This window comes from Canis lupus, chromosome 3 (genome assembly GCF_003254725.2).
Source record: "Canis lupus dingo isolate Sandy chromosome 3, ASM325472v2, whole genome shotgun sequence".
Taxonomy (NCBI): domain Eukaryota; kingdom Metazoa; phylum Chordata; class Mammalia; order Carnivora; family Canidae; genus Canis; species Canis lupus.
This window is the reverse complement of record NC_064245.1, coordinates 15,950,638-15,977,117: the sequence shown is the minus strand read 5'-3', so window position 1 is coordinate 15,977,117 and position 26,480 is coordinate 15,950,638. Positions and strand designations below refer to the sequence as shown.

At 37.3% G+C, this 26,480-nt stretch overlaps 2 long non-coding RNA genes across 2 annotated transcripts in view; one reads left to right on the top strand and one right to left on the bottom strand.

Moving 5' to 3' along the window:
* Positions 1 to 769: 769 nt before the first annotated feature.
* On the top strand, positions 770 to 2,999 carry LOC112653366 (uncharacterized). The gene is made up of 2 exons (XR_003132115.2): positions 770 to 1,061; positions 2,818 to 2,999. It is a non-coding gene; the product is annotated as an uncharacterized LOC112653366 (long non-coding RNA).
* Positions 3,000 to 8,717: 5,718 nt separating this feature from the next.
* LOC118354263 (uncharacterized) overlaps positions 8,718 to 26,480 on the bottom strand; it is a 91,156-nt gene continuing 73,393 nt past the window's right edge. Inside the window, exons 4-5 of the long non-coding RNA XR_007409715.1 lie at positions 22,613 to 22,708; positions 8,718 to 8,957 (exon numbers count right to left, since the gene is read on the bottom strand). This is a non-coding gene — a long non-coding RNA (uncharacterized LOC118354263). The remainder of the gene's footprint in view (positions 8,958 to 22,612; positions 22,709 to 26,480) is intronic.

Below are 26,480 nucleotides of genomic sequence, written 5' to 3'. Positions count from 1 at the left end.
TCCTTCCAAAGAACTGAATTTGTAACTTAAAACCCTTAACCCTAAATTATGGGTACTTTCAACCTAGGTTAAAAGAGAGAGAGAAATCTAATTTAAAATGAGAGAAATTACCAGAAAGGACAATAACTCAGGTTTTTCTTACAAAGGTCTTTTATGATACTGGGACAAAACATCTGTCATTTAACCCATGTGGAATACTCAAAAAAAAAAATTACTTTACCTTTTTAATGGGCATATCCCCATGATGACTAATCCTTTTAGTTACTGGATGGGCATTACCCTCAGGACTCTGCAAAATTCGGGCAACTCTTCTTCCTGTCACTGTGCTATAAGCTAATGCATGTTTTCAGCGAATCTTGCATTTCTGTCCCAGATTGCCCAGTACTGAGAAATTCCCCTGGTTTCAGATTTGCAGTGCTAAAACTGGGACAGTCCAGGCAACTGTTTCTTCCTACTCATACTCAGCCTGGCATCTGAGTGCATGGGGAGCTTATAGAGCCTGTGTGGGTGGAAGAAGTTTCAACCCTGCTCACCTCTGGGCACCCGTTTCAGTCTTGGTTGACTCCACTGCTGACTTGAGCTGCTGAAATTTGTAGCCCCTCTTCTTGGCAGTGACAGCACACAGAGGCAGCTCTCTGGGGAGCTCAGCCTTCTCTGCGAATGACAAGGCCACCCCCTTGGCTCTCTTTAGGCTACAGATGACCTGATCTCTGAAGTGACTCTCTTTTGAGCATCACCTTGGGCAGTGTGCTCTGTCACAGGCCTCTGCCATAGGTCACTATGACCATCACCTCAGTGACTGCCTTGATACTTGGCCAGCAACAGCCTCATCTGTGGCCCACTCATCTGAGACGTGTCTCAGGCTGGTGTGTGCCTGAACAAGCATCCAGCCACGTCTCTTCCACTGCAGTCACTTTCTACTGTCAAAGATTTTCTATGAAAGTTCCTTTCAGAACTGTAAATCCCAAATATGCACAGTGTCCTGCTGAGTCGTCCTTCTCAAGCCGAGACCTTGGGTTTTATAACCCCTCCTACTAGCCCTGGGGGGTTGAAGCCCAGAGGTAAGTAAGTCTGGACACTAATGTCTCAATTCTTGCATTTTTCCCCCTGTCTCTTTCTCTTCTGCTACCCTTCACCATTAGCAGGCTTTATACTTCCCCCTAATGGGAACGTTGCCTACATGTTTTCCATGCTCTGCACGTGGGATGAAGCTTATGGAATTTAGAACACCCTTCTACTTAAGAATTGAGGTCGCTACCCTAAACTGAGCAATGGCCTCTATTCCCAGGGATTCAGAGGGAAACTATAAACGCTATTGGTTCAATGGATGAGGAGTTACTAAGCAACTTGCTAAAGACATCAGCAATACTTTCAAAAATATTAACCTCATTATGCTTTTTTAGTTATCTTAATTTGGTGCTGGCTTTCTTGCTGTTTTTCCTCTATTTTTTACTACTATGATAGCAAATGAATCTATGGCAACGTTGCCTTCACCAGAATGGCACAAGAAGGAATAGGAGCGCAGTAAGAGTCTCACACCTGAAGGAAGGTGATATTTAAAAGATCATCTTCCTCCTACCTTGCCAGCAACAAACTACTGCACTAAAAAAGCAAGTGAAAGAGATCTATGTGACTACCATTAAGAAGGGTTATTTAAATTAATTTCCTAAAAAGACACTTTTTTGTGTGTGTGGTCACAGGAGAAAACCTGAGTTTTACGTTCAAGTGTAATAAGACCCCTCATTTTCCTCACCGATAGATTCCATTTCAAAGAAACACAGTACTGTAGTTTGTGGCGGGTTTTTCATGACAGTATTTGACATAGAAGCACAGAATGTTAGAGCTGACTGATCCCAAAATATCATCGAGTCCAGTCCTTTTAAAATATTTTTAAACTAGCAGAATTATGAAATATTTTCTTTCCCCCAAGAGAAATCTTGCTTCAAAACCTCATGTTGAAAAGGCATGATACTACTCTGGGTGAAACCAGGATGGAGTCCTGAAGCCTAACACACACTGACCTCTGACACACGACACAGCAGAATCCTAAAGTTCAGCATCTTTTGTTGAGCATTGATGACCACCACCATTAGGGACCAGGAAACTTAGAGTCAGGGAAGCCTCTCACTGCCAAAGGTCATTACAGGTTTGACTTAACGACTCCCTCCACGATATCATGCTTCCATACATTTTGGAGTATTTTAATAAGGGTCTGGTCCTTTAATTAAAGTGTTTTATTAGGTGCCATTTAAATGTTTTTTAAGCAATTTTGGAAACTGAGGTTTTATTGTTTGGTTTTTTCTAATGGTGATACAACTATAAAGCTATAAAGCAAGAGAAGAAAGTGATCCAATTTTCAAAATTTTTGTAGTCAGAAAAGTTACTAATTGGTCAGTAATACTAATCTATTATTGACCAGCATGTCTGTGAATAGGAAGTTCAAGAGCTCGGTTAAATGCTGAAACAAGCCAAATGTACCCCATGGGAATTTCAGGAGACAATGCTGTCCAGGAAGACAATTTCCCACTTGAGCAAATCATTATGTGACAAAGCAAGTTGGATGAAAGTTGGAGATTTAAGCCATATTATTAGAATTTTTTTAAAAAGTTAAATGTGTTGTCCAGATCACCAAAAAAAGGTGCAGATCATAGGTTTGGTTTCTTGGTTTGTTTGTTTTTTTAACAAGTCTAATTTCTGAAATTTTAACATCCAGTAAGTCATATACTAATTTTGAAGGACTCTGTGCAGAGATTTAAACTTCAAGAACTATGAGTTCTTTAAAACCACGGAAGATTGATTTCATGTTTTCTTTTACAGCATTTTGATGTGGACTTGGCAAAGGAAGAGGTTCCTGTGCTAATTTCCTCTTGCTCTATATAATTAGTCAGCATTTGAAATGAGGTAACAGGATATAATTGTCTACTGACCATTGCAAGCCCATTTGTTTATGACACACTCACCCGGCTCTTAGATGTACAATATTATTACCCACCTCTTCATTTGCGTCGCTGTCTCTTTCCTCTTTTTTAATTTCTCCAGCTCTGCCCCCCTCAGTCAGTCCCTGCTTCCTTTGTGGGCAACACAAGCAGGCACTTTTCCTTCCAGCTGGCAAGGCATTAAGGGGGTCTGAAGGGGGTGTACAGCCTGACTTACACACTCCCCGGAGGCCAATTACATTCGGAATCTCCCGATCTGTCCTGATCAGGGAGTGGGACTTCCCTTCACGGCCTATTGTCCTAGCCCTGAGCCACCTGATCAGCCGGGTCCTACCCAGTATTTAAATTAGGGCATCACCAATCCTGGACCCACATCAGGGCCTCTAGGTAACACTGGGGAATAAATTAACATTCTGCTGTTGTTCCAAAGCCACATGGACACCATTATTAGAAACCCATGAGCAATAAAGAGGACTGCTAGGAGAGTCTCAAGAAGAAAGGGGATGAAACAGCATCATGTGATTGTGTGCCATCGCACTATGTCTTAACACAAAAATTAGCATGTTGCCTTTGTTAGGTTCAGTGGAGGGTTGATTACAGTTTAACACGGCATCACATTATGCAGCTAGTAATGTAACCTTACTGCAAGCATTTCTTTTAGGGTTGCCAAATAGAGCAAAGGAAGGAAGGGTGGAAGGAAGGGAAGGTGGAAAGGCAGGAAGGAAAAGGAAAAGGAGAGGAAAAAGAAAAGTTACACACATGCATACACACACGCAAACGCGCACATACACACACGCAATCCGTATTCATGTATTAACTAGCCTTGTGATCCAAATCACTGCGAGGCTAGTGTTAAGTGGTCAAGCTAGTTTAGAGGAAGACTTGCATAACAAAGCAATGACAGAAAAGGAAGGATACAGGAAAATGGCTAATGGGCAAATTAGCAGGCATCAAACAAACTGACTCTGAGTAAGAATTATGTGAGAAGATATATGTTCCAAAATCAATAGCAATGCACTTTACAGAATTTGGGAAAGTGAAAAGAAGGACTTTGAATTTATTGAGGACAAATCTTGGCAGGACATCATGATGAAATGCTTTCATTTTATAGCGAAAAGAAAAAAGAAAGAAAAGAAAGAAAGAAAAGAAAAGAAAAGAAAAGAAAAGAAAAGAAAAGAAAAGAAAAGAAAAGCATTTTTTGTTGAGATTTCCTGCATTCTTTTTGTTTTGTTTTTTCCAAGGCAGTTTGTGATACTGCTATTGAAATTGTATACTGAATTTCCACAATAAGTTTCACAGATGCTTCACATTCAAAATACACACCTCTTACATGATTATACCCGTCTATATATCAGCCATCTTACTTTTGCTACTTTAAAAACCTTATTACAGTGTCCTGAAGTGAACATTAAAGGAAAGAGAGAAATCATATCCTTTAAAAGTAATTCAAACACCTTTTTAAATTAAACAATAAAAATACTTTTGGGTAGACTGTATTGTCATTCTTCTGTCTTGAGAAACTATATATATAATAGTAATGTGAAATAATATTCAAACTGTTACTATTTTATAAACATATCAATCAGAAATAATGATTTTTTTACTCTACAATAAAAGGGCAATACACAGTTAATATAACTTCTAGAATTTTAGAAACATTTTAAAAAATTGTTTGCTATTTTAAAAGTCAAAGTAATCAAATTTTATGCTGATTCCAGAGTATATTTTGTATCTTCTTTTTTTTTGAGAAAGGAATCTTTTTAAATTGCACAATCGTCTTAATTTTTATTATCTTTCTGCATAGCCCAGATTAAGTAGGAATAGTGAGCAAAACTGTGCCAATGATAAGCAAAATTATTTCAGGAATATTTTAAATCTAATTCAAATTTATGACAGAGAGAAAAACAAACTATGTGAATCTTGTCGGTTTGAATCTCTATTCTAAAAGTACCTAGACATATTTTATCACAGCTTATATCTTTAAATAGTTATATAATACATAAAAAGTTTAGATAAACTGATATACTAAATATGTATAAGAGAAAATAATATACGTTGATAATGAACATGAAAATATTTCAAGCTTACTAGCAATCACATAAATGCAATTAACAATAATAAAATATTTAAAATAATCAAATGTACAAAGATTTGAGAATGAAAATGCTGATTGAAGGCATATTGATAGGTATTCAACAATCATTGTGATAGCATGAATAAGTACTATGTCTCTGGAAAGCAATTCAACAATCTATATCTCCAGTCTTAAAATTCGTCATTACCTTTGGCTAGTTTTGCTTCTTGAACTACATATTAAGGAATTAATAGAAAATTCAGGCAAAATGGTATGCACAGAAATTTTTATTACATATTATTAACATGATAAAATCCTCTTATTTGTGTGAAAATTGGATCGTAGCTAAGTAAATTGCATAGTATAAGATGCAATATTATGTAGCTATCAAAATGAATTGCCAAAAATTTTTGTGAAATAGGAAAATGCTTGTAACATGCTTTTAAGCTTTAAATGTAAGAGTCAAAACTGGGTATACAGCTGAATTTCAACCACATTTTTTAAGTATACGCACATCTGGAACATTTGCTCTTAGAATTCAGCCCCCATGCTATAAGAAAGCTCAAGCAGTCTCTTAGTGAGGCCCAATGAGATAGCTAATTCACCTGGCCGACAGCTCCAGTTGGGCCGAGTATTATACACCCATCCTGTCAAGGTGCCATGTGTATAAGGAAAGCCACGTCAGAAATTCCAGACCAGCCTGTCAGCTGAATTTCACTAAGTGAGAAGAATGCCTACTGAGCCCTGACCATATTCCAGATCCACAGAATTTTGAGATACAGTAAAATGATTGTTAATATGCTAATATATAGATAGATGATAGGTATAGGTCTAGAAGCAGATGTAGATATGAATATAGATAAAGTGAAGGGGTAGATATGAATTTAGAAGAAATGCCTAGAAGAAAATACTCTAAAATATAAGCAGTAATTATCTTTGGGTGGGACGCTTATCAATAATTTTTAATATTCTTTTGGCCTTACCAAGTTCTCATTGATAAACATGTAATATTTTATCTAAGAAGATTATTTTTAAAAGAGAGAAATATATTTATCATTACTATTTACAACAAAATACATCTTTAACATAATTTATTTAGAGAAGTATGGCAAAGAGAGCTTTGGATTAAACTATCTGCTTTGGGATTTAAATAATTTGAATGACTAAGTTATTAAAATTTAAAAAATGAAAATTCTTTTTTTAAATGTTTGCTACTGAGAATGTCTTTTAAGGAATGCGATCAAATTTAGAAAACAGCAAGTGAAGTACCATCTAGGTGTTAATTAGCTTTGAGGTCTTCAGTAATGATGATGTACTCATACTTGAATCCCTTTGGGTTGGTGAACCACCTCATGCAGCCACCAGTACACAGGCATTTCTACTTTTGTTCATAAGTTTCTTTTTAAATTCTGAAGATCTGAATTAATTACAGGTGTCTGCTTCCAACAAGAGTGTAGTCTTTACATTATACATGTCATTGTATCACTTACATCATGTTACATCCTGTTATACTTTTTCCCCACCATGAACTGGTGTAACACAAGACATAAGAGAAACGCATTGAAACAGTGGAAGATGTCAAAACAAAACAAAACAAAACAAAAACCTAAATTTTAGTAGACAATATGATACAAATATTTTGAGTTATGAGTTCTTTTGAACAATTTGGTTTACCTTATTAAAGTGGGTTCTTAAAGAGCTGACGGAGAAATCGCAGTTGATCGCAGGCTTCAACTTAAGTTTGTCAGTTAAAACTGTTAAGTGATAACATGGTATAGGGGACATACTTAGATTTAATCAGATGGTATCTGAAAATAACTTATAAATAACTCAAACTATCAAAAAACGATGTAGAATTTTGACTTAGAATGAAATAATGGTCATAGCTTCACAGGACAAGAGCACTAATACAGAAGGAATGTTATTTCAAGTGCTGTACAACCAAGAGCCAAGATTTGCAAACCAAATGTTAACAATGGCCAAGTGGTTAAAAAATAAAAAGAAAGAAACAAAAACAAAAAACAAAAAACAAATGACAGGAGAAGGCTAGACTAGCATAGCAACAGATAGGGCAATGCCTGCTTTATACTCAGTGTTCTGCTCTAGCCAATTGTTGACTTGTGGAAAAACATGGGCCCAGTGTCCCAGATCTTCCCACTCTTCAAGAGAAGGAAATCCAGATTTTCTAAATGTGAAATGTATTAATTTTTAAGTGAAGCAGGTTTTGCAGAAGACAAGCCACTTGAGCAGGCCGTTGCCTGAGGACTGAAACAGTATGGCCAGTGGGAAGAACGATGAATAATTGAATATGTAGAGAGAGCACGGGATGCACATGAGGCTGGAAAGGAGAGAGCAGCAAGTTATAGGTCATCCTAAGAGTTTGGGCTTAATTTTGGGTAATGAAAAACTATTGACGGGTTTAAGTGAGAAGTATGAGCTGATAAATCTTTGTTTCAGAAAAATCACTGAGAACAACATGTAGAAGTGCAAGGGAAGAACTCAGAGAAAGGGAAACGAGCTAAGAAGCTATTTTGATAATCCAAGAAAGAACCATTAAGGCCTAATTCTTAAGAAGCAAAATTAAGAAAAGGAAAAATTTGAATTCTTAGTATACAATGTACAATAAAAATAATTGTTCTTGTTTTACTTCTTTTAACTTTTGAGCGCCAAATAATCCTGTATATTGTGTCCACGTTATCACAAAATGCAACATTAGAATTTAAATTCATAAACAATAGCCAGTGGCTGAAATCATCTGTCAATGAGAGTCTGTTAGGGAAGAAAAATTACAGGTTCTAATCTCAAAATTTTTCAGGTTCTCTTAATGATTACTCATGGGACGAATTATTTATATAAAGTTCTCTTCCTCTACCAGAGTTGGTAGAATATAAAAAAAGAAAGCATTAGGACGCCTGTCTCTGTCCAGGTTTTCAGAGAGTGGAGCTCACTTAAGGTTGATGCCCCATAAACTACTACCTTATCAGGGAGAGTAACCCCAGGAGCAGACGTGAGAGACCAGAGGGTACAGCCGGGGGGCACCTGGAGGACCCAGTCAGTTAAGCCTCAGCTTCAACTCAGGTCAAGATCCTGGAGTCCCAAGATGGAGCCTCACATGGGGCTCCCTGCTCAGAGAAGAGTCTGCTTCTCTCTCTCCCTCTGCTCCTCTCCCACCCCACACCCCTTCACTTGTGCTCTTTTGCTCACTCTCTCTCTCTCAAATAAATAAATAAAATCTTTTAAACACACACACACACACACACACACACACACACACACACACAAAAGAGAGTGTGACCAGGAAAGAGAAAAAGCCTAAAGAAGGATACCAAGATGTACTTGAAGTTGGGCTTCAACTGCTACATGCTCTACAGCCCATGTCGGAACAAGCTGTTGGAGGAGGCAAAGTAGGCAGGGAACTTTCTATCAGCTCCTTCCTCACTCCAGTGGGTTAAGTGGTCACCCTGCGAACCCCCTACATATTTCCCAGTTGCATATGTATGGCCCTCAGGCACAAATTCGGGGCCACATGCCCGGCGGCCGACAGTCTATGCAGCAGGTGAGAAGCCACGGGGCCACCGGGGACAGTGCTGTCTCACTGCACCACAGGAGCCCGCCCAGTGTCTACACCAAAGCCAACTGCTGAAAAAGACAATCAGATTTGTGAAAATGAAAACAGCCTTCATGTATCACTCTACAGTTAGAACTTTTCACTAAGAATTTATTTGGGAGGTAAGAGATGTAAATACAGGTAAAATTATTTAAGTTTACTCAGGTGTCACCCACCCAGTAGATAATTTGCTTTGGGTCTTGACCCTGCCAAAATCTCAATGCGTTTAATGCTGTAATTCACTCATCCTAGCCCTCTTCCAGGTCCCCCTTCTCGCTTTGGGTTCCACGCTCCATTGTCATCCCTTATATATGTCAGCTTGCTCACTGTCTCCAGGGCCCTGTGAGACAACAGAAAGAAGAGAATAGAATTTCATTGAGCCCTCAGGGCTGCAACCCACCACTTCCTGCCCCTTGCTCCTGCATTTGCCCTCTCTCCTGCATCTGTGGGCCAATGTCTATTCTTATGAGTGCCCTGACCCTCCCTTCTCCCCAGTCCCATGTCCTCCCACTCACAAATAGATGTTGCTCCAGTATCTGTTCTCTGTCCCCTCTGTCATCAGTTTTCCTTCTCTACTGGGTCAGCACACAGTATACAGACATACTAGAATGTTCTGATCTTTAATACACCTTCTCGTGAACCACACCTAGCCCAACAGACAGTAGCCTGCTAGCTGACAACCTGCTTCTCTGCTCCCCTTGACAGTCCTCCTCGGCTTCTTCCTCCCTGTTATCTTTTGAGCTTCTCCCAGATCCCTTTTATCCACAAGTCCTCACCTAGCCTTCTCAAGAGTAGTAGGATTATCACACAGTTGAATGAAATGTCACTTACTAGTCCTCATCTTAAACATCAACAGCATTTGATACAGATGATCTTTCTCCTTTTTTACACATTTTTTTTGGGGGGGGAGCTGTTTTCCACTTGGCTTCCAGGGCAACATTCCCTTTAAATTTTTCTTCTTTCTCACTATTCCTTCTCATTCTTTTTGTTGATTCTTCTTCATCTCTCCAATCTCTAAACTTTGGAGAGCCTCAGGCCTCAATTTTGTGACTTCTTTTCTCTACACACTCAGACTTTAGGTAACCTCATCCAGCTCCTGCGGCTATAATTTACCATCTATTCCTGAAGGTCCCCAGATGTAGTATCTCCAGGCTTGACCTCTCCCCTGAATACCAGACTCACATGTCTGGATACCTACATGACATCTCTAGTAGGGTCTAAAAGGCATCTTAAACTTCCTGTGTCAAAAACAGGATTCCTGATTCCTTCTCATCTTCATCTCCCCAAAAGCCAGGTCCTCCCATATTCCTCCCCATCTCTGAGAAGTGGTTTTGCGAGACAAAAATCTTGTAGTTATCCTTGTTTGCCACCCCTCTTCACATCTCATAGGTGGTCTACCAGCAAAACCTATCTGCTCAGCGTTCAAAATATAACCAGAATCTAAACACTTCTCAAGATGCCAAATGAATGAGTTAAATCAACTGTTAAGAGCAAAATATATATATAAAAAAAAATAAGAGCAAAAGATAAGCAAAAAAGAGCAGTAGATGCTCATTCATTAAGTTTCTTTTTTTTTTAATTTTTTTTTTTTCATTAAGTTTCTTTAAAAACTCCTTCGGACTCTTGAGAAACCTCACTTGACTTTGCAGAAGTGAGAATTCCAAGTGATTCAGGAAACCAAAGCGATTTTTATTTATAAATTTGGTAAGTAAATCTAAACAGAGAAAATTGAATTTTTTTACTCCGACTCATTAAAACCCCACTTTATACTTAATATACGTGTGATTTTCTTCAACTACCTTAATTACTACTGTGAGAGCATAGAATGGGGAAAGAGTAGGAATTAAATAGGGTTGAGATTTTTCAAGGTACCTATGATGGTTAGGAGAGAAGACCAAAGGGGTTGACATATGTAAGGGAGTGATTATAACAGCCCACAGAACATAACGTGGGAAAGGAAAGGGGGGGGGTGGAATCAGTGGGTTACAGCATTATAAATTCCAATTTTAATTTATAGCCTGGATAAATGAAAAAGCAGATTTTTTTTCAAAAAAAGGATAAACAAAGTGTAAATTAATTAACATTACCTCTGTTTACACTTCAATTCTCAAAATAAAAATGATTTTATTTAGTAATACAGGTTCAGGAAGAAAATTTCTAAATACATAAATTTTAAAAGATGGTAAAGAAAATCAGCCTCATTAACACTGGGCCAAACTTCAAACCACTATGTAGAGCTTTCCTTACTAAAGATCTTCCCATTCAGACAGTCTCATAAAAGACATTGTTGCGTAAGAGCTCCATAATAGTGAAGTTCCAATGGAGACTTATTCTTATCTTTTTTTAAAATTGCAATGTAGCATTAAAGAAAACCAGATGTGATTCTGCAGTACTCAAATTAGATTCCTTGGGCAAATCCAGCCTAATTCCCCATGGGTGGATGGCAGACAAAATATGCCCAAGGACAAGCTCAGCTACAGCTTCCATCTTCACTAAGTCGATCACACCTGATGGTATGTATTTCCTAACATTCCCATCATCACAACATAAACAAACTCTGTCCCTTTTTCTCATCTTCCTTCCAAATATAACAGAATCTAAGTCTTCATTCCTCTTTAAAGTGGAAAAAAAATAAAATAAAAAAATAAAGTCAAACTGGATGTTATCCTTTCCCATACCCTGGGGGATCCAGTTACAATACTTGTTTTATTTCTCCCCAAATCTCTAACTTTTCTCACTCTTTAACTGGTTCTTTCCCATCTGCCTTCCAATCAACAGGAACTTGAAAAGCCATTTTAAACAAATATGCCCTCGACCTCAGGATTTATTCCAATTATTGATGCCTTTTTCTTTCTTCTTTTTTGCCATTCTTAACTGAGTGATCTCGGCTCCTTGTTTTAATTTCTGCAATCTCCTATAAAATGATTTTCCTACTACAGTGTCCCCCAAATACCCCCTCTGAGAACACAGGCTCTCTCCTTCTGAGGAGCTGTAGTGGCCTTTACTCAATGCTCCCATCAGGCTGGGCTTCTGAGCCATGTCCTGGAGATTCACATCCCCACACTGGAATGGCATGCTCCTCTTCCCACAGCAGAGATCGCCCCTGTCACTTCCCTCAGTGCTGCTGTTCCCTTTCTTGTTTTACCTGTAGATATTTCCTATGAGCTCAGTCTTTTTTCTGCTTGGAGAGCATTTCTAAACCTGCTTTAGGACGTCCAGATTAGAAGTCCCATTTTGAACATTACAGGTCCAAGGACTTTCATCTGAGCTATAAACTCACATCTCCATGTGCCCACTGAGCACAATTTTTGAAGTCTGGTATGTATGTCCAAAACCAAATTCCTTTTTCTCTAATCCAGACTCTTTAAGCCATCTCGATATCAATACCAAAATTTTCTTCTACCTGCAGGTTAAAATCTTAGAATCATATATGAAATTCTCTTCCTCTTACCCCAGTACCTGATCTTTGATCAAGTTATTTTAGACTATTATTTGCAATAACAATGATAACAAAAACTAAGGCATACATATGTGATGCCTTGAACACATTTCATCATTTCCATTCCTACTAGGTTCACTTTCACTGGGACCTGCTGCAATTAAATTACCAAAACAGCTTCCTTACTCCCTTCAATTTTCCTTCTCTACCCTCTCACTTCCAATCCATCCTTCTATACACTGCCAGATAAATATTTTAATCCCAGCCATAGTTTTCTAATGTTTATTATAATTTGTACAAACTGTTGATGGGCCAGAGATGCACATATGCTTCAGATTTACAGTCTAAGCATCACTGTTTTTTCTTATGGATCATGAACTATTGATTGTAAGGATAAAAACGACTAGCTTGCAGGCCTTCCAGGACCTTCATATTGGTCAGAATAATTTTGGCTTAGGCTGCAATAGCAATCAATCTCAAAATCCTATTGCTTTCAAGAAAAAATTAGAACTGTAGAGAACTACTATATGCCATTGTGAGCTGGATACCTTCCTGATACTTACTTAGCTTTGTCATACTTTGTTCGAGGCTCAGTACCTTCATAAAGTGACTTGAGAAATGTTCTTTCTCTTTATATGCTCTCAGTCACCTTGTATACTATGGGAATTTTTAATCATTGCAACTTTAAGCACACAAAAGATAAAATTTTGCTTTTAATTTTTTTTTTTCAACAACCGTAGGTCTACTTAAACTTTCTACCTCTTTTGAGGCCAGTTTTGATAATGCCTTATAAGGAACTCCCTTATTTTGGTGAGATTTTTTTATAATTTATTAGCATAGACTGGTATATAAAATTTTCCTAAAATGTTTAAACTTTATGTTTAAACTTTCTCATCTACTGATAGATCCCCTTTTAAAATTATAAATGTCTACATTTAGCTTTCCCTTTCTTTTTGTTCTTATTTGGATATACCAGAAGTTTTTCTGTTAGTCATTATTCTCCCTTTTTGTAGTAGCAGTCGTTGTTGTTTGTTAAAAATAAATTAGTTATTAACACATATTATTCCTCCTGAGTTTCTTCTATTTTCTTTATTGTTTTTCTTCAGACTTTTTGGTTTAAACATTAACTTAATTCACTTTCATGCTTTGCTGTTTAATAAACAAGGAACTCCTGACTGTAACTGTGCCTTCAAGTTATGCCTTTGGAAACATTACAGAGATTTCAATTTAGAAATTTCTCCTTGTCTCTCTAAACACACTATCTAAGGTCTATAGTGATACTTATATCTAAGAGTTCATTAGCAAAATGTTTTGTTTTGCTTTTGATAACCAAGTGGTTTGAAGTTTTTGTTTAGACTTGTGTAATTTTTTATTTCATTGTAAAGCCATCAAAAAACTATAGTTTACAAAGCTGCTACTCCTTGCTTTTAATTAAGATTTTGAACATGTGTGGGTATGATTACTTTTTGTAAATGTTTGAGGAATTTGCAAAAAAAAAAAATATTGTTTCTATAGACTGCAGAGCTTTTACATAGGTACATATATATTTTATAAAGCTTTTTATTATATGTATACATGCCACACATCATATATAAGTAAAAATATAAAGGTATAATTATGTTGATTGCATTTTTTCAAGTCCATCAGTCCTTATTTATTTTTTAACTTTTGATCTGTTAAAGACTGATAATAGTATGCGATAAAGCATCCCTTTGCAATTGTGTTTCTGGCAGTCTTCCCATGTATTTCTAATAGTTTATGCTGTGTAGAGTTTGTATTGTCTTTTTAGTTACATGTTTCATGACTGATGTATCCTAATTGTGGATATTAGCTTTTATCAATATAAAAGCGTCACATTACATGCTTTTTGTTCTTGAATTCTATTTTATATTAAAGTTACCTTGCTTACTCTGTTATTTTCTGTACATCTGATATGTCTTTGCCCATAACATTATATTTAACATTCTCTTTCATGTTGTTTCAGATGTGGTCTAAAATATTTTTTGTAGAAGTCAGTAAGCAGCCTAAATTTTGTTCTTTATAACTAACACAGTTTTTGGCTAAATATCTGAGAATGATGCTCAATTTTTTAGGTTAAAATAATTTCACCACTATATGCATAATAAAATTAATATTGCCTGAGACCTTGTGAGTTATTTCTGTATTTAAAAAATCAGATCTTACTTTTGCTAATGGATCTTCTTCTGTTACATCTTTGCTTATTACTTCTGTTCATTTACTCTGTCATTGGATCATAAAGCTCTGTCCATACTGGTAAATTTTTTCATTTTCAATCATCTATATTTCTCCTCAAATTTGAACATTTTATCATTCTATTTTTTTATTCTTTATTTTGTTGATTTGATTTTCTTTCTCTGTTTTTGTAGGCTGCTTCCCTTGAAGTACCAATCCAACAGCTGTTATGTTTCATACCTACATAGTATTTCTGAGTTTCACTTTTCTTTTGTTTTCATAGTTAGTCTAACAAATGTGTTTTTTAATCTTATTGGAAACATGAATCAAAAATTTTCTAAAATTGTCCCACATTTCTGACCATAGATGTAATACAGAGAACATATCCTTTATCCTCTGATTCTACAGGCAGTTCCCTGCTTTTGATCTCAAGTAACTAACTGCCTGTTATATTTATTGCCTCAGGTAATAATCTATTCAATACCAGCCTTCTAAAGGAAAGAGCCCCAGGGTTATGGTCTCTTGCCTGATGTGGCCATCCTTCCCACAACCTGACTTCCCTTTTCAGGACTCTGAAAGATAAAAAAGAATGCATTGGCAGACCTGAGAATATTGGTAATACCCGACCAAGACAGCAGAATGTTCAAAGGAATAGAGATAATATTTAACCAAAACATCACACTTAGTACACATACTTTGGAATGATAAAAAATCTACATCTGAAATATATTAACACATATCAGTGAAGACGAGAATGTCATTAATAGACCAGAAATTCTCAGGAATTACTGAGAAACAGAGGATACCTAACCAATCAAATACGCAAAAAAGGAAGGTAATCCCAGGGGTGCTCCGGGCTCAGCAAGAAAGGTTCTTGGAACATCATTAAGTTGATTGCCCATTGCCCAGAACAGTGGGTAACAGAGGTGTTCACTTGGAAGCAGCAAAAATACAATGAATATGTGTACTATGTCTGAAAGGCAGCACTTTAGACCAGATAGCTAACAAAGTCCCAGAAGAATGGGAATTTCATATCTCTAGAAGAACTTGCACACCCCGTGCAACAGTATATATGGTTTCTCCCATAGAACAACCCAGGACAATCTGTAGACTGTGAACAGGGATATTTAAGCACAAAGATGAGCAGGAAGATAATCACCAAACACTTGAGGAAGTCATCAGCATGACAGAGAAAGACAATAAAGTCATCAAAGAGTAACAGCTGAAAATTAACAGTTTGTTGAGCAGAGCAAACATGTCAAATGTAAATACTGACATATTTAGAGAACTTCAAGAGGATATGGTATACACAAAAATAGAAACAATGATCTTGGAAATTTTAAATATGATCCTAAATTTTTAACCAATAATTCTGAGAGCTAAATAGAATGAAAACATGGCTTAAGAATGAATTCAGAAACTGGAAGAATAACCTGAACGATTCTTCCAAAATGTGATACAAAAGGACAAAGTAATAACACTGTATCCCCAAAAAAAAAAATCTAAGACACATAAATAATAGACATCTAAATTCTAAAACCCATCACTCTAGATTTACAGAAGGAAAAACAAACACAAAGAAAGAAAGAAAATAAACCAAAACATTTATATATGGAAATTTCCTAGGGCTTAAAAAACTAAAAGCAAAAAACATGCCTTTGGGCCTACTGAGGGCTCAACAGATTGAAAGAAAAGAGATACACTTGAAGACAAATCATGGGGGAGTTTCAGAACTCAAAAGAAACAGAAAATCCTAAAGTTTGCATAGAGAAGTAACCAGGTGACTTACAAAGGAATGAGACCCACTATATTTGTATCAGATTTCTTAGCAACATTTTTCTTCAATATTTTAGAAGACAATGGAACAATGCTTTCAAAGAAAATTACTTTAAACCTAATTCTTAACCCTGCTAAATTTTTAATCAATTAGAAGGGGGAAAATAATGGCATATCCAGAAAAGCAAAGACAGAAAATTCACCACCCTCATATCCTTTCTAAAAATAACTACTTGAAAATGTTTTATTTTATACTAATGAAAACCTCAATAAAATGGGTTACAGAATGACTTCAAATACTTTAAGAGGTAGTAGAAAACCTAAAGAAAATAATTACTATAGAAGACAGTGTTAAAGATTATGCCTAAAATGGTAGCAAAAGCAGATGATTTTATGGAAAAGTTTTAGTAAATACTTCCCAGAACAGATAATCCCCATGAGCAAAGAAAAATAGAAAAATGTGGAAGCCTGCCCAACATGTTCAAGGCTAGCAAAATCTTGATACCAAAAATTGGACAAGGATAAGACAATAAAATAAAATTGTAGTTCAATGTCACTTATTACATAAATTCAAATATTATTAATAAATGAATCCCAGTCCAGCCACAAAATAAAACATTGTTATCAAATAAAATTTTTCATCGAAATGAAAGGCTGATGTGACCCTAGGAAGCTAATTTAATACCAGTAATTCAGAACACGAAGCAGATTAAAGGAAGAAAATATGATAATCTCAATAGATGCCAAGAATTTTTAATAAAATTCAACTCCCATTACTGATTTAAAGTGGAGATTAAATGCTTCTGCTACTCTGAAATCTTATCATCCCCAATGAAAATGAGAAGTCCATCTTTATTGGAATATCATCTACCAAGACCCCCACTTACAGAGGGCAGCCTCTACTGATTTTCTAAAGAATTTTAGCATTCCTTCACCAACGTGTTACTCAATGCCTCATTGAAGAGAATGTTCTCTGACCCTAGTTGAGAGACGTAATTAAAGAATCTGTGGGCAGTTATACATAATTCCACTCTAACATTTCTACCCAATTATTATTATCCCTTCCTCTGTAAAATACTGAAGAATTTCTGTTACCTCCACTTCATTTAATGTAGGCCGCCACCAAGAAGAGATAGTCAGTCAGTCATCAGAACAAGCGATTAAAATGATTCTCTGCTACAGTGCATATTTGTAAGTCTCATGTGCTTTGCTGTGTGGTTGGTGTGTGTTGGTACTATCCCATGACCAGAAGTGAAACTCTATGGAGAGGTCAGAACATCTGTTTACTCTCAAACATTTGCATCCCTTATAATATTTAAAACAGTATCCTGTACACACCAGGTATCCGTAATTCTTGTTGTATTCACTTAGTTTTAATAAATAAAAGCTTGGTCCACACCTTAAACACAGAGATTAAGCCTTTAAAACAGTTTTGAGAAACAAGAAATACTTTACTAAAACATTTTTTGGAATTTAACTTTATTTTAACCCAATGGACAAAGGGGGAGCATTTGTTTTTCTCACTTAATTACATTGAATCTAGTTTTAAAGTCTGAGTCAACCTTTTCTCTGCATTTTGGGACCTTCCCAACTTCCAACAAGCTAAGTTCTTTGTCAGGGTATTGGCTGCGCTCTAAGAGCCACGACCTATAAAGTGAGATATAAAAAAAAAAAAATAAATAAATAAAATAAAATAAATAAAGTGAGATATAGAGTAGAACCCTAGATACCTGGAAAAACTAACACCTAATTCCTTAATATCCACAACTGTAAGCTGTGTAGCTACTACTGTCGCACAAAAGTACATTTTCCATTATCAGAAATAATGAACCATATTTCCCCAGTACCCACTTGACTAGGGTAATACATTTGAGGCTTTGTGGTAGAAATTAATGATCTTAGGAGTACTCCAGTGGCCTGGAATCCTTAATGAACATCCCTAAACACTTTACTAATGCCGATAAGAGACATGGGCACTGTGGGGAAAAAGAAGCCCATAATTACTTAGCTTTCTATTTAAATCATCTTCGAAATTGTTTAGTCTCTCCTTACATAATTTGCAGTATAGACTTCTTCATTCCTGAACCTGTCTTGGTGTGAAGGATGTCACATGCCCCGACACATGGGGTCAGAGGGGTAGGGAAGAAGAGGTATTTAGAAAGGATCCCTGTGCCCAGTAGCCCAAGTCCCATGTGAGAGAGGAGTCTTGACTTTAGTGGAGCCAGTTCATAAGTCAGGGGCCACCCACCCAGCTCTGGTCTATCAAATGCTAATGGAAAATTATAATGAGCATTTGAAAAGGCTAGAGCTCCATAGATAAGAAATTACCACATATTCAGAGTCATTTTACAAATGGCCTCTATCTTCTGAAAATTAGGCTTGGGCACTTTCCTTCCTACCAACCTATTTTTTTTTTTTCAACTTAGTTTGGAAGTCACAGGCCAGAAGCTGATTCATGCCATTAATGTCTCTTTGTTCTTGGTTCTACTGCTTTCAGAAAAATGCTGTAGGCGCTTCACTAGAATGACTAATTTACTGGAGAAGTTCTCAGAGTCCATTCGGTCGCAACTATAAAATAATTCAAGTAAGACAATGGTGCCCGCTAGCACTCCATGGCTAAGGTTTGTCCCTGAAATGATTTGATTCCCCCCAACATATTTATCTGTGAAGTTAAAGATCTCATCTGGAATGTCTTGTTCACAATCTATTTGTCATTCCTGTTATGAATTAAGAAACGAAAATAGAGATTTTTCTTTAAAGGTAAAGTGAAGTCAAAACATTCTCACACTACCCAAAATTTAAATATTTGAAGGGCTATTTATACTCTAATATTTAGGACCGAAATTACGTTCCCTGAGTTAGTTTCAAACAAAGTTTGTTGTATTGTTCTGGTAAGGGTAAAATATTCAAGAATCCATGTATATATACTTGTTTGGCCATTTTTTTAATTTTTTAAAGAACTCTGTTCATCATGAGTATAACAAGAAACACCAATAAGCTGAGGCTTAGAATGGAAATACAATAAAATAGAAATGGCTGTGGTTGCCATTACTAAAACAGTGTGAAGTTACCTGGCTGCATGCCCTTTCAATGGATTCTGTTCAATAAACTACATTTTACACTAACTCACCCATCATCGGTTGGGATTTGCTTCCAGTGCCAAACTCTCGGACCCCTCCTAACTGATTTTATCCATACTGAGGATAAAATTTCCTCCAACAGAGGAAATTTAGTCCTCAAACAGCCCTTCGATATTCAGAATTGTTTCCTTACAGTATTAAAAATAAAGGAATGGAATTAGATTACCGTAAATAGTAGTTGCCGAAACATTCCAACTTTTAGCATCTATCTTTTGAGGAAACTGCTACTCAAAGCCAAATGAAGTAAAAAGATAATAAAAGAAGACTAGAACGTAAACAGATAGATAGAAGAATATAAAGTCTAGAATAGTACCAGAATGCAATGCTTTCTGTCTCAAAATTTTTGATATTGTTTCTGTTGCTCCTTCCCCCGGTTTAATAGAGTCCATGCAGAGAGCACTGGGACAGATGAAACAGAAACATTGAGAGGGCTCAGAAATGTCAGTCTAAACCTCAAAAGAGTGCCATTCCATAAAAAGCCCTCATACCCTAAGCTGGGTCCCCAAGTCCAGCTTCAGTGCTCACTCCTCCCCCACTTCCTTCATCCTTTGCAAAAATATTGAACTATTTTAAATTCTCTAAACATGACACGCCTTCTCACATCTCTCTTTGCTTTTTGGAATAATGTTTCCTCCTCCCTGCTTCTGATAAATTCCTGTTTGACTAAGTTTTAGCCCAAATATAACTTCCTCTGGGAATCTTTCTCTTAGTGCCCCAGAAAACCTAGATTCTCTTTCCTTTATGTTCCCACCATGTGTTATACAAGATACATTATTAGAAATGCTCTCATTTTACTCATTTTACCATAATTGTGTGCATATTTTCCTCCCCACTAAGCACTTTTTTTGAGAGAAAGAATTATATCTGATTCAATTTTATATCCCTAACATTTTTTGCAGTGCCTGGCACGCTGTGGATGATCAAGAGATTTTTTTTTTAAGAATAAAATGAGAGAATTAAAATAACAAAGTTATGAATTCTGCCTGTAGTTTCATGAAGAATGTTTTGAAGTGGGAAATACAAAAGTATATATAAATAGGGTTTTTATGAGTATTTCTAAGTAGGGACTTCAAAATGGCAACTCCAGAAACAGTAAGAATTGTCATGAGACCAAAGTCAATAGAGAGAAAGAAAGAGGACTCAATACCTCGATATTGATCCACAGGAGCTCTACTTTCAGAAATTTTAGAGGTAAGTGAAAGAAGGAGAAAGAGTCAACCCTAAGAGAGGTCAGAATAAAGCCAGGAATTGCCCTGAAGGCCAAGTAAAGACTCCTTCATGAGGGAGGAAATAGTCACCTCAGTGAGATGTTGCTAAGAAGTCGAATAAAATTAGCACATACAAGTGTCCCACGGACTGGACCATATGGAGACTTCTGGTGACTTTGCACGAGCAATTTGCTTTCAGTGGTGGGATGAAAACCAGACTAGATTAGAGATTCAATGGAAATGCAGACAGCACACACAATTAAATATTCTGAGGGTTGAGAAAGGGAAGTGAGAAATGAAAAGGGTTAGCCGAATGGAATGCGAAGCTAAGAAAGAATTGCTTTTCGGATGGAAGATATGAATGATCCTTCAGAGGGGGAGAGGTTGATAGCACAAGAGAGAAGGGACAACTGAAGAAACAAGGCTGGGGAAGAGATGGGATCTAGAGCACAAGCCAAGATCCTGGCTCTTGGTTAGAGTAGGTTCACTCTATCTGCTAAAGAGGGAAGAAGAAGCTGAGTTTGGTAGCAAGGAGGTCCCGAGAAATGGTAGCAGGAGGATGAGAGCTAATTGCATACCAAAGCTCAGCGTCATATTTAACACCATGTTCTCGAGCTCATCCTGAAAGGCTGCAGCTTACATCTATGTCGACCAGAAGAGGCTACATTTTTCAGGGCTCACAGACAATGCAAAATTTCAAATGACTAGCGGTAACAAAGGTGCATTTCTCACTCACACTATTGTGTGTATCACAAGTCAGCCATAACTTGGCTCCACTTTGTCCTTTTATCTGGCATTTTGCTGATTGTCACTCGGCGGGGGGGGGGGGGGGGGGGGGGGGGGGAGAGAGAGAGAGAGAGAGAGAGAGAGAGAGAAAGAGAGAAGAGGCAAAGTATGCCCTGGATTGTAAATCTTCTGCCTGGAAGCAACACACCTCACTTCTGCTCATTTTTCATTGGCCAAACCACATCAAAAGGCCATACCTGCATTAAATGGGACAGTGACACATAACCTTCCTGTAGGAAGACACTGCAGACAAAGTCATGGAACATGTGAGAAGAGTGACACAGTCTATGACAAGTCTTAGAGATAAGATAGTTCATTTGAGTCTTTCAGTTAAAAGGTCTCAGGAGAATCTCACATCCCCAGTCATGGATTCTTTAACCTATGACTATCTATTCTCCACATGCATGCTCACTAGACTGAAATGACTAGAATGACCATGTGTTTTAGAACCTTCACTGGGCTACTGCCACCACCTAAACTGCCATTCCAGCTGTAATTCCATTCATCTCTATGGTAGCGGATCACAGGCCATTGCTACCATTGACTCACGCCGTCATTAAGATCCATGCCTGCCATAAAGGAAATTGCCATACTTCCTACACGACAAATAGGAAATATACACTCTATGAGGACATTCACATGGCTGAATTGTCAGGTGTAGGAAAACCATAGGAAACACTATGTGTGAAACCTGGGTGGGTGTTGGCTCCCAAATTAAAGGATTTTCGCTTCCTTGGAGAAGGAAGAAACACTTATGAGAAATTCTCTCCTTTGACATTGTGCCGGAATTGTGCCCTTTTTATTCAAAACAGAATAACCACTAGAAAAAAAAAAACTATCACTTTTGTTAATTAATGAGATGATTGCACATGACGGACACATTGGGGAAACACTGTGTGATTAAGCCTTGTTCTGCTAAGGTTCACAATGCAGACAGATCATTTTAAGTTGTAGAATTCAATGACAGATAAGAGAAAGAAAGCAAGGTTGAGCTGGTTCATCTGTAAATGAAGAAATATAAGGCTTCCATAGCCTTCCATAAATTAAAACAGCCTCACTGGCAACTGACCGGCATAGCAATAAGAGAGCAGAAAAATTTCTAGCAAATATGGTTTACCCTTTAAACAAAGTTGGTCATGATATTTTCCTATATTTAAAATGATTCCTGTCCAGGGCATATTGCTACTTTGTATTCCTCTTGATATTTTCATTTAAAAGAGAGCCGCTGTGCAAAATAATGTCCTTGTCTGTCCCTTCCTCATACAAACCTCCAATCAAATTTAATAAAGCTAGTTTGATACAATGCCAGCCTACACTTGGTTTACCCTTGGTCGACTTTAATAGGGTCAAAAATATTTTCGCATTGGCAGTGTACGCATTAATCATTTTTCCAGAGGATTTAGAAAATTGGAAGAGACAAGGCCAAGCAAAATTTTAAATTAATTGGGCCTACCCCAGCCTTCCAGGGTCACCTTGTGGCAGTTGTCCCACATTTTCCAGGTCACGGAGTTCCTGTGTTTCCTACAGCTGCCATGAGGAGAGATCCAGGCTGTGGGCACACAAAGGTGAAAGAATTTCTCTCAGAAAGTGCGAATTTTCCTACGGCAACCACAACAATTGCAGTTTCCAGATTGTCGCCAGACACCAACCACTTAAATAATGCATGCTCGGCTGACGCCTCCACTTGTGCATTTTCTAATCGAGTAGTCAGGAAAATTTGCAAACACTCTGTCATTTACCATAAATCCGCTGCCTACTTATAACCACAGAGTAATTAATTTTAGTGCTGCTCAGAATTATTAATTTCAGCCAGAAAAACCTGTTTCCACAATTGCAATAGCCCCCATCTTCTTCTCCACCGATATTCATCAAAAGGTTGAAGCAGTTTTCTTATAGGGGAAGGTTTATTCAGAGTAACGTTACCGAGAGTCTATATGAGAGCAAGAACAGAATCTATATTTCTGGTTCTGATCTACAATCTCGAGCTCACGCATGGCTGGCTGATACACCACATGAAGGTGGCAACATAAAAAAGTTTTTCATGACGGTAGTGACACGGTAGCCCCCGAGCCTCACTGCGTGATACGCAACCCACCTCATGGTTTGGTTCTTCTAACAGAAGGTAGCGATGGGTTACCCCCTCCATGCAGAAAATAAGTTGAGCCCTTGGAGGAAATTAGCAAATATTTTTCACTTCCTTAAATGATCTTGGCATTTGACAGAAGAGAGAGTAAGAATCTCTACCGAGGATAAGAATAACTTGTAGTGGATGGAATACACGATTATGAATACACTGGTATGAGAAATCTCAGCAATCACGTGTATCTCTAACATACACAGAATGAAAATTGAGCATTAAATATGGTGCGTTTTAACTTGGTAAAGCTAAATCTGGCATGCTCTCTTTGGATATTAGTTTCCTGCTAGAGCAGCTGCATGATATGTCACAAGAATGTCCACATTATAAATACATAATGAGCATGAGAAAATGGGTAGAGCTTTGTTTGACTAATAACCAGATCTCTCCCTATCAGTAGCAGGAACACATAGCTAGCACAAGTATGGGCACTTTAATTGCCATGGAAGATTTCGTTTCCGCTTTCCACTGCATGAGTGATCAAGAAAAAAATGAAGGGAAAGTAAACTAACATCTAGAGATGTAAACATGACTCACTGGGAAATCAGACATGGTTAAGTAAATTCCAGGATGTTTGTGGTTATCTGGGGCTAAACACTGCTGATAGTTCTGACTACTCTTGTTTTTAACTGTTTTTCCTCTGGGTGCTTCTTAGGCCAAGTGCTAAGACTTCAAAGACTTCAAACTTTTGATTATGAACAGTCTGATTGTTGCACAGCAAGGAAAAGATGTCAGTCGGTGCTAATGAAATTTCCTGATGGAGTGTAAAATGCTTCACCCAGACCATGATCTAGTGAAAAAACTAATGATTTAAAAGCAGGGTCGACTTGCAGTGACGAGACCTGGGTGACCTGCAGAATTGTGGAATCACTATCTTGTACACCTGAAACTAACCTGACACTGCATGTCAAGTATCCTGCAATGAAAATAAAAAGTCAATTAGTAAATACACAAACAAAAGTGGGGGTTGAAAAATACTGACACCACTACCATCTTCGTACTGTACCTCTACTTCGTAATACAGTAGGGTCATTCTGAGGTGACATGAAGTTCCTCAAGAAATCAAGTTGCAGATGCATAGGAAAAGATCACAAAGAGGAAAAGTATGTCGGAAGGGGACTGTTTCAAAATAAGAGAAGCTGCTTGGACTTCAGAACTACTTGGGGACCTTGAGGCATTTGACACACACTCATGTGGAGAGCCAAGAACCTAAAACTCCAGCACTCAGTGTGTGGTCCGGGCTCAGCAGGAGCTGCATCACCTGGGACTCCGTTAGAAAGGCAGATGCTCAAGCCCCACCCTAACCTACCGAACCAGAAACTCATGTTAAGAAGATCCAGGAGATTCATGTTAATGTCTGGGAAGCCCTGGTCTAAAACACAGCTGTGGAAAATTTCACACATATAATACAAATCATTGTGAAGCATCAGCTTTCCATTTCTAGTTCAAGCTAATCACCTTCCAGGTCCTCACTTCCTTATTCCCTCCAAGTTTTCCACACACACAAATAAAGTTATTCCAAACATGGATACAATGAACATATCTTCAGTAAGCTAACTTATATTTCATGTCAAGGGTGGGCCCACTTGAAAGAAGGGAAGTATTGTATACTTAAGAGTCAAGCAAAGAAAAAAAAACCTAACATCTCTAAAGTGTTATTAAAGTTTCTGGTTTTATATTCCATTGACTTTTTTGTCTCTTTTGATCCAGCCTCTTGTTTAGAGTGGTAGATTTGGCAAGCATGCCTTTAGAGCTGTAATCTTTTATCTTCTTGGTTATGAGGCAAAGCCCCGAATACTCTCAAACTGATGAAATTAAATCCATCTTTCTTTTTTTTTTTTTTTTTCAATCCTTAAATTTCCTGGGCTATGATAAAGGTTCATGAGAGAGAAAGAAAATTTTATCACTATGATAAATAATTGAAACATTGTGTAAGTAATCCAGAAAAGGACAGAGTTCAACCCCGTTAATTAGTCATTACAAACTACTGACTTGTACAATAATATCAGTGGTGTTTCAGGCATAAAAATATTAGGGAATTATGTCCAAGATACAGCACTTGGACTTAGGATACAGGACTTTTCAAAACACGTGATTTTTATCTTTTTACTGGAAGTATTTGTTACTAAATTGAGGTACAATTGCCATATTATGTCGCTCAATATTACTCTTCCCTATTAATCACAAACATTTAAACTTTAATTCATGATATTTTGCTCAAAGCCAGCACTGTGCTGATCTTCACTGTATTTTGACAGCAAACTGAATTCTTGTTCACAAGTATAGGATTTGTTTAGCTTCGGGCATCTGTGTTTGGATTACAAGAATGCTGATTGGTTCACTGCCAGGGGCACCCAAAGGTCAAACTGTCCTTTTAAAAGTCAGTGTCTCTGTGTCTCTCTCTGTCTCTTGCTCTCTACTTGGTCTCATTAATCAGAGCTAAAAGAGGAAAAGGCAATGCCTTCAAATCATTTAATTCTTTTTCAAGGGTATCGTTAAAAGCAGAACTCGGTGTTGGTGTGAGGTCGAGTCAATGTGAGTACAGATCACACTGGCACACTTCTGACAGGTGACCTGAAACCTTTCAAACTGACATCTGTCACAGAGACAGACACAAGTTTTTTAGCTCCAGAGCTTGTTTTCCTGACATTTCATTTTTCATCAGATTTTGAGAGAAGGGAAAAAAGATGAACTTGAAAAAGTCTTGCCAGGGGCAGAAAATAAGATCAGGTTTTCTGCAGCTGCCTGACTCACCTTTAAAGGTTAGAGGTCTAGCAAAAGTGAACAAAAAAGATCTCAGTTTGATGTTATTGGATAAAAGGACATGTTATTACTTTAAATACATTTCTGAGACTTGCATAACCATTAGGCAGCATTACAGGAAAAATGGAATCAGAGTGAGATTACATATCCATTTTAAATCCCAATTTTAGAGTTTAGTCATGGAGTAAATCAAATCCAACCTCACCTATTCATCTGGCACAAAAGATGAAATCCACAGGTGCATGAATTTTCTCATGAATTGGATAATTTCCTGCTCCTATGGTATTGAAATGGCCAGTGAAATTTAGACAAGGTATAGAAACTTCTCCTTTGGATTAGAGGGATATCTGCATTACATGGTTTATCTTGACTGAAAAACATTAGGAAAATATATCTATTGAATAATAGAGAAAAGAACTTG